The following is a 9,261-nucleotide window of genomic DNA, read 5'->3' as shown; positions in this document are numbered from 1 at the left end:
AAAAAAAAAAAAAAAAAAAAAAGAATTGAATAGCTGGACTGATTTACACTTCACTAGCAGTGCATGAGAGTTCCTACTTGAGCCGTATCATCTCACAAATTTGGCTTCTAATTGTGGTCTTAATACACATTTCTCTGATTACTAATGTGGTTGTGTATCTTTTCAAATTCTGATTTTCTATTCATATTTCCTCTACTGTGACATGCTTGTTTATATATTTTGTCTATTTTTCAATTGTGGCATTTGACTTTTTCATATTGATTTGTAGAAGCACCTTATATATTCTGGATACTAAACTGGTGTTTGTACTATGTGTTGTTGTTTATTTCCTAGGTTGTTTTTATTTACTATCTTTATGGTTTTTTTATGTATAGAAATTATTTTTTTTAATATAGTCAAATTTCAAAATCTTTTCTAATAAGGGCTCTTGTATCTTAAAGTCATAAGTGTTTTCCCTATATTTCATTATTAGTATAACCAATAAATCTTGAATGCTGAATGACTTAACACAAACTAAGCTTGTTTTTCTTTTAGATTAAGTTCAATTAATGACAGGATAGGGTGAGGAGGGTTCTGCTTCAAGCAGTTACCTGCTGACCAAAGCTGATGAAAACTCTTCAGTGATTGACTTTCAAGGTCACCTTGAGCACCTTGAGTGACTTGGCTGGAATGTTTTAGTGAAGACATCTAGCCTGTGGACTGGAGAAGAACGAGAATGTGGAAGATTGCATGAGAGATTTTTATGGGCCAGGCCTGGAAATGGTATGCACTCAAAGTGTGGTTCACTGACAATTACTAGTCTGCAAACTGTTTATTACTTCTCCATCTCACAATAGTACAGAAATTAAGAATAAGTGCTGAGATGGTTTGGCTCTGTGTCCACATCCAAATCTCATCTCGAATTGTAATCCCCATATGTGGAGGGACGGACCTGTAATCTCCATGGTTTGAGGGAGGGAGGTGATGGAATCATGGAGGAGGTTTCTCCCATGCTGTTCTCATGATAGTAGTTCTCATGAGATGTGATGGTTTTATTCGTGTTTAACAGTTCCTCCTACACACACTCTCTCCCCTGCCACCATGTAAGATGAACGACCCTTCTGCCATGATTGTAAGCTTCTTGAGGCCTCCTTAGCCATGTGGAACTGTGAGTCAATTAAACCTCTTTCCTTTATAAATTACCCAGTGTCAGGTGTATTTCTTTACAGCGGTGTGAAAACAGACTAATACAAATGCTTATTAACTTTATATAGCAATTTAATAGAATAATTTGATATGGCTTTTAGATTTTAAAATAATTTAATTTTATTAAAGTTTATAAAAGTATTGGTCCATGATAGATTGGGGGGAAATGGTTCATTACAACAGATAATTTGAGAAGCACTGTTATATACCATTTCAATCCACATTCTATTGGCCAGAATTCAGCCACATGGACTTATTCAGGTGCAAAGGTGGCTGAGAAATGTCATCCCTAATTAGGCAACATTTCCCCAACAATAGTTCCAGTCTCTGGAAGAGGTGCACACATCTTTGTTGGACCATGTATTAGCTCATTCCTGCTGCTATAACAAAATACCATATAATAGGTAACTTATAAACAACAGAGATTTATTTTTCACAGTTCTAGGAGGCTGGGAAGTCTAAAATCAAGGTGCTGGCAGGTTCCGTGCCTGGTGAGGGCTACTCTCTGCTATCAAGATGGCACTTGTTGCTGTGTCCTCACATGGCATAATAGCAGAAGGACAAAAGAGGCCTAGCTAGTTCCCTCCAGCGCTTTTATAAAATCACTAATCCCATTCATGAGTCCTCATGACTTAATTACCTGCTAAGACCCTACCTCTTAATGCCATCACATTGGCAATTAACTTTCAACACATCAATTTTGAGAGATATTTAGACCAGAACAGACTGCCAACATGTCTGCTGCAATTTTATTCAGAAACTCTGAAAGTATTACCTTTCATTTTTAATTTACTCTCATCCATCTAAAAATTTATTTCTATGTATGGTATAAGGATCCTATTTCACTTTTTTCCATATGTATAACCATATGTATGTATATGTATTTTCCATATGTATAATTTTCCAGCATCTGTTATTGAATAGTCCATCCTTTCCCAAAATTCACTTCTGTTATATATCAAGTTGTGTGGCTAATTGGAACCAGTACATAACTGTATGGCTTTGTACCTGTTATTAAAATATTAAAATACCAAACCATAGTGCAGTATTTCCATTACTGTTAGTAAAACAGTTACCACTCTAAGCCTCCTTACTATCCTCAACTCAAACACTTGGACCCCCCAGGCCACAAATCCCTTAACCTCTCAGCCTCTAAAACTGAAGTGGTTAAGCCTGGCACAGGAAGAGACCTCCAGTGCCGGCTCCAGCTTCAGTCTACTCCTAGGGTTGTTACCTACCTTCAAGGCTCCATTTGGATTTCACTTCTCTAACACCACACTCTAATTACTACAGCTTTTTAAGTGAATTTACTTAAGAAAGAAATTTCTCTTATTGTTCTTCAGGAATATCTTGACTATTCTTGAATTTTCACTTTTTCATATAAATTTTAAATTTGACTTGTCAAATTTCTCTAATAGCGCCATTGGGATTTCAATTGAATTTAGGAAAGAATAACATCTTTTTTTTTTTTTTTTTTTTTTTTTGAGATGGAGTTTCGCCTTTGTTGCCCAGGCTGGGGTGCAATGGTGCGATCTCAGCTCACTGCAACCTCCACCTCCCGGGTTCAAGTGATTCTCCTACCTCCTCCCAAGTAGCTGGGATTACAGGTATGTGCCATCACACCCAGCTAATTTTGTATTTTTGGTAGAGATGAGGTTTCCCCATGTTGGTCAGACTGGTCTCAAGCTCCTGACCTCAAGAGAGCCACCCGCTTCTGCCTCCCAAAGTGGTGGGATTGCAGGTGTTAGCCATGGAGCCCAGCTGGAATAATATCTTTACTGTATTATTTCTATCCATAAACATTTAAGTCACCTGTAGCATCTTTACTGAAGTTTTATAATTTTCTCCCTGAACTTTTACTTGTCTTTTGTTAGATTTTCTTATATGTCTTATGTTTTTGTGTAGCTACTGTATTTAGCATCTTTGACTGCCTTACATTTTCTAACTGCTTGATTCCAATATATAAAAATGCAATTGAATTACATATATGTATCTAGTATCCAGTCCCCTTGTTAAACTTTTATAATAATTTTTCTGTTGATTCTTTTAGGCTTTCTATATAGATGATATCTGCAGCTGTGAATAACAATGGTAATGATAGCTTGCTTTTTCCTTTCCAATCCTTATTGCTTTTATTTCTCTCCCTCTTACTTCATTTCCCAGGCTAAGACCTCCCATACTGTTCAAGATAAACCTGAGAGAATGGGTGTGTGTCTGTTCACTAATGTACCATCAGCACCTATAAGTACTTGCTACACAGTAGGTGCTCAATAAAGAATCTAGTGATGTTTATATTTCAGTTATTTTACTTTTTAGCTCTAGCATTTGTATTTGGCTCTTTTAAAAATATTTTCTAGCTATTTGTATTCTGTATTTGATGAATTATTGTCACCATACATTCCTTTACATCTTTAAGCAGAGTTTCCTTTGATTCTTTGAATATATTTTTAATGACTGCTCTAAAGTCTTTATGAAAATGTCAGCCATCGAGGCTCTCTGTTATGTAATTTCTCTTGCATCCCTGTGTATGGATCAAATGTTCCTGTTTCTTTTCTTTTCTTTTTTTTTTTTTTGAGACGGAGTCTGGCTCTGCTGCCCAGGCTGGAGTGCAGTGGCCGGATCTCAGCTCACTGCAAGCTCCGCCTCCCGGGTTTACGCCATTCTCCTGCCTCAGCCTCCGGAGTAGCTGGGACTACAGGCGCCCGCCACCTCGCCCGGCTAGTTTTTTGTATTATTTAGTAGAGACGGGGTTTCACCGTGTTAGCCAGGATGGTCTTGATCTCCTGACCTCGTGATCCGCCCGTCTCGGCCTCCCAAAGTGCTGGGATTACAGGGTTGAGCCACCGCGCCCGGCTCCTGTTTCTTTTCATATCTCATGCATTTTTTTCTTAAAGATTTGATACTTTAGACAATTTATTGTATAATTCTGGATATTGATTGCTTCCCCTTCTGGAGCTTATTGATTTTGTTTACTGATTTATTTATTTTACTGACTTGACTGGAGTATTTTAGTGAAGTCCAGTTCCCCAGCTCAGTGTGAAGCTTCTGATGTTGCTCCTCAGAGACTGCAACCTTGACCTTCCTTACACCCTTCACCCTGGGATGATAGTGGTTTCACCAGTATTCTTTGTCTTTCCCCATCTCTCTGTTAAACTGCCTTTTAGTATCCACTCAACTAACTGTTAGAGTCCACTAATTGCTAACTGATTGCTCTATTGTTTTTGACAATGCTCTGGGGGAATAAATTACTCCATTGTCTAATCAGATTAAATTTAGGCTCCTTTGCAGAGGTAGTTTTTGAGTTCAGTCTTGAGGTTTGCTCTGATCCCAGGAAGGCTCTTCTTAGCCATCTCTTCCCTAGCTTTCTCTGGTAAACTCTGGTCTGCAGTTTTATCTTGTTGCTTTTCGAAGGTACCAGCCTCCTCTTAATTGCTTAATTGTTTTCAAGAGCACATTTAGGTTCAATTTTTCCCCTACTCTGTTCCAAATAAAGTAATTTCTTCTGGGAAGAGCTTCAGAATTTTCTTATGGATGTTTCTCCCCCTGAGCAAAATCTCTGAACCACTGCTCCAGCCAGAGCTGAGGATGGGGATGGTCACCTTCTCTCAGAGTGACTCTCCTGCTTTATGAGCAAGGCTCTGCAAGGGGGGAGTAGCTTCCATTCATTCTTCTCAGCTTGCCTGTCCTAGCATGGAACTCACACTGTATATGTGAGTTGCAATAAGGGCAACTGGGGTTCCACTATTGTCAGTCCGCTGCACCTGGGATAGAGCCACTGCTCTATAAACGCAGTCTGAAAGGAGGAAAGGAGTCCCCAGTCTTTCCATTCTCCAGGTCACACTCATCTGGAATTTAGCCTTTGCAACAGAACATGAGAGTGGGCAGAAATGCCAGCAGCTTGTCCCTCCAGGGAGATACACGATATGGTTTGGATGTTTATCCCCTCCAAATCTCATGATAAAATGTGATTTCCAGTGTTGGAGGTAGGGCCTGGTGGGAGGTGATTGGATCATGGAGGTGAATCCCTCACAAATGGTTTAGCACCATCCCCTTGGTGGTGAGTTAGTTCTTGTTCAGTTAGTTCACACAAGATCTTGTTGTTTAAAAGAGTCTGGGACCTCCTCTTTCTCTCTCTTGCTCCCTCTCTCACCATGAGATGTGCTGGCTCCCCCTTCACCTTCTGCCATAATTGGAAGCTCCTGAGGCCTCACCAGAAGCCAAGCAGATGCTGGCGCCATACTTCCTATACAGGTTGCAGAACCATGAGCCAATTAAACCTCTTTTCTTTATAAATTACTAAGCCTCAGGTACTTCTTTATAGCAATGCACAGGTGGACTAACAGAAAACTGGCACCAGGATTGAGGCATTGCTATAAAGACGTGGAAGTGGCTTTCAAACTGTTAACAAAAAGGTATCTAGAACAAATCTCAATCAATTTAGAAAGTTTATTTTGCCAAGGTTAGGGACGCACTGGTGACACAGCCTCAGGAGGTCCTGAAGACATGTTCTCAAGATTATTGGAGTACAGGTTGCTTTTGTACATTTTAGGGAGACATGAGACATCAATCAATATGTGTAAGATATACATTGGTTTGGTCCAATTAGGCAGGACAACTTTATTTCGAAGTTTTATTCCTAAATAAGACATTGTTCTCAGCTTGACTTTTCGCTTGGTTTAGTGATTTTGTGATTCTGAGATTTATTTTCCTTTCGTAGAACTGAGTAATGGGCAGAGGCTGGAAGAGTTTGAAGGGCTCAGAAGAAGACAGGAAGACGAGGGAAAGCTTGGAATTTCTTAAAGACTGGTTAAATGGTTGTGACCAAAATGCTCATAGTCCTCTACAGGGATCTGGGGGAAGAAGCAGCCCCATCTTCTTGGCCACACCCACCTGAGTGGAACTTTCCTCATGGGCAGGGTGGTAGAAGCAGCAAGTCATGCCTCAAGTACCACTGACTGCCTATTGCTGTTCTTACCAAGATGTAGTAGATTCTTTTTTTTTTATAATTTTTAATTAATTTATTTTTTTATTTTCTTGAATAAACAGTTCTTCCTTTGCTGTATAACCTTTGGGCAGTTTCAGGAAACTTTAAATGGTTGTTTTAAAGTGCTTCACCGCTTACAGTTGTTTCATGGGGAGTGAGGCCACAGCGCTCTTTATGCTGCCATTCTGCTAGGTATGCATTTAGAGGCATAACTCCTGTCTTCAAGTTGCTCATCATTTAGTACAGAACAATTCACTTCAAGTACATAAGTACAGTTTTCATGTGATTAATACTGTGCAAGAGTTAAGCACCACACAAAATGGGAACACTGAGGAGAATCTCCAAATCCAGTCCCTGAGATGATAGGCTTTCTAAAGTAGAAATGAGTTGTGAAAAATGCGGGAAATTAAGGAGATGAAGATGAGATAAGAAGGGTGTTGCGGAAACAGAGAGAAAGCAAGTACAAAGGTACAAATAGGTCAGAAAGCATGTTAGAAGGTTACATCACTGGGACACAGACGCAAGGGAAAGAAGTTGGTAGAATTTGGACAAACAGGCAAGAGATCCCCAGGCCTGGAATGCCTTGAGTTGTAAGATTTTTCTCCCTGGATTTCTCAGTGCTCCTGAACAGTTTGAGTAAAGGATAACTAGATTATCAATCTTAAAGAAGAAAATTTGGAAGAGATCTAGAGACTTCTCTTACTTGGAGCCATTTATTTACATTCCAAGGTGGTAAAGGAAAGTTAAAGACCTGCCCTTTCTCTCTCACTATGATTATATTATTTCTGTATTTCAAATGTTCTCAATGGGAACAGCATAATGAATGTAAAACAGTAGTTGTCCTTGGAGGTGGACTGCCAGAGGACTTTACTTCTTACATAATTCATTTCTATATCATTATAATATTTTACAGGGAATATGATTACTTTTCTTAACAGGAAAAAATTTTTATTTAAAATTTAGTAGCTATTGGCCAGGCACAGTGGCTCACTCATGCCTGTAATTCCAGCACTTTGGGAGGCCAAGGCAGGTGGCTCACCAGAGGTCAGAAGTTTGAGACCAGCCTGGCCAACATAGTGAAACCCCATCTCTACTAAAAATACAAAAATTTGAGGCAGGAGAATCACTTGAACCGAGGAGACAGAGGCTGCAGTGAGCTGAGATCGTGCCACAGTACTCCACCCTGGGCGACAGAGCAAGACTCAATTTCAAAAACACCCCACAAAAACCCAAAAACCAAAATAATGGCTATGCTTGTGTGTGCATGTGTGTATGCAGAGGTACAGCAGATAAAAAAGATCATCCATGAGTTGATCCCTGTTAAAGTTTGCACTGTGGGTGACACTGTGATGACACACAGATGTCTCAGGAATGAACCACTTACTCTCCTAGCTGCTGGAAGTGCAGCAGAAGATGGTCTTCAGCTGTCAGCCCTTTTTGGGGATTGTCTCAGGTGAAGAAATCTGCCTTACCAAAGGTCATGTCTCCTTGGGGCAGCCCACATCAAGAGACTGATCAGTGTAGGGGTGTAAAGGCCTCCACACTCCCTGTAACTTGGGACAAGTCTCAAGGGCTGCTGCAGTTCAGAGCTCCCCATGTGGCTGCTGAAGGCTTTGTTGGGACTGCACCTCAGCTGTTTCTTCCTCTGCCTACTTCTGCTCTTTCTCTTCCACATGTGTTGAAAAGCACTCCTCAATAAATCACATGAAATCTCCATCTCAGAGTCTACTTCCCAGAGAACACAAACTGTAAAGACACTTTGGCATCATTATAGTCTCTTTACTTTTGTACATGTTCAAGTTTCCATAATTAGAATTTAAGAAAAGCAAAGGACTGTGACAGACTATATGTGGTAGATAAGGGAGTAGTGACAAGTGACCTCTAGGGTTCTGGTTTCAGACTGAATGGTGCCATTCATTGAGCAGCAGATGCAAGAGGAGAAGGCATCTGGAAGACAAATGAGGAGTTAATTTTTGACATGCCAAATTTGGGGTGCCTGCGGGGAGCACCCTGGGCTGGAGACAGAGATTATCAAGCTGGAGACAGCCATGAAAAGGAAAGGTAACGGTGGCTTGGAACATCTCAAAGGGGCAATAAAAATTCTATTTAGATTTCAACTGTGTTTGCACAAGTACAGTTGAATTTGTGAGTACCTCACAGAACTGCATGCACCCTTGATAGCAGGCACCATATTCTAGAATATTTATAATATCTTGTACTCACTAAACACTATTCATTGATTGAATGGATCTCTCTGGAAGAGCTAGAAAATGGTTCTGTTCCTCACTTTGTTCCTCTGATCATAATTCTTCTCTAGTCCCTGTCACACCTGACATCCTCTCCCACCTTGGATCATGTGTGAGTTGTCTTTGTGCATGCAGAGTGGAAGGTTTTAGGACCGATCAAAGGTGAGTCAGATGGGAACCATGCGCTGAAAAAACTAAGAGTTTAGTACAAGGGATAAGACACACAAAAATTATAAGGTTAAAAAAAAAGGGAGAAGTGAGAAAGCTAAAGAGGAAGTGATAAGGAAGTTCATAGGAGTGACAAATATTTGCAGCTGGGAAAACTCTAAGAGGCAAAGGCTGATGCAAAGTACCTCCCAGGCTGTATTGGCTCCTTTCTAATTTTCCGTATTTGTAGGTCACTTTCTTTAGGTTTTTGCTTTAATATTCTACCAGCAGATTAGGGAGTCAGGCAACAGTTTATAATGACTTCTGTCCAGCTTGTTTCTGTACCCCTATGAAAGATTTTGTCATAGCAGCTGTATGTAGAACTGTTTTTAAAAATCCATTTCAGGCCGGGCGCGGTGGCTCAAGCCTGTAATCCCAGCACTTTGGGAGGCCGAGACGGGCGGATCACGAGGTCAGGAGATCGAGACCATCCTGGCGAACACGGTGAAACCCCGTCTCTACTAAAAAAATACAAAAAAAAAAAAACTAGCCGGGCGAGGTGGCGGGCGCCTGTAATCCCAGCCACTTGGGAGGCTGAGGCAGGAGAATGGCGTGAACCCGGGAGGCGGAGCTTGCAGTGAGCTGAGATGCGGCACTGCACTCCAGCCTGGGCGACAGAGCGAGACTCCGTCTCAAAAA

This window comes from Rhinopithecus bieti, unplaced genomic scaffold, assembly GCF_001698545.2.
Source record: "Rhinopithecus bieti isolate Rb0 unplaced genomic scaffold, ASM169854v2 scaffold_25987, whole genome shotgun sequence".
In the NCBI taxonomy this organism is placed as follows: domain Eukaryota; kingdom Metazoa; phylum Chordata; class Mammalia; order Primates; family Cercopithecidae; genus Rhinopithecus; species Rhinopithecus bieti.
The sequence above is the reverse complement of the archived record's forward strand: the minus strand, read 5'-3'. Positions refer to the sequence as shown.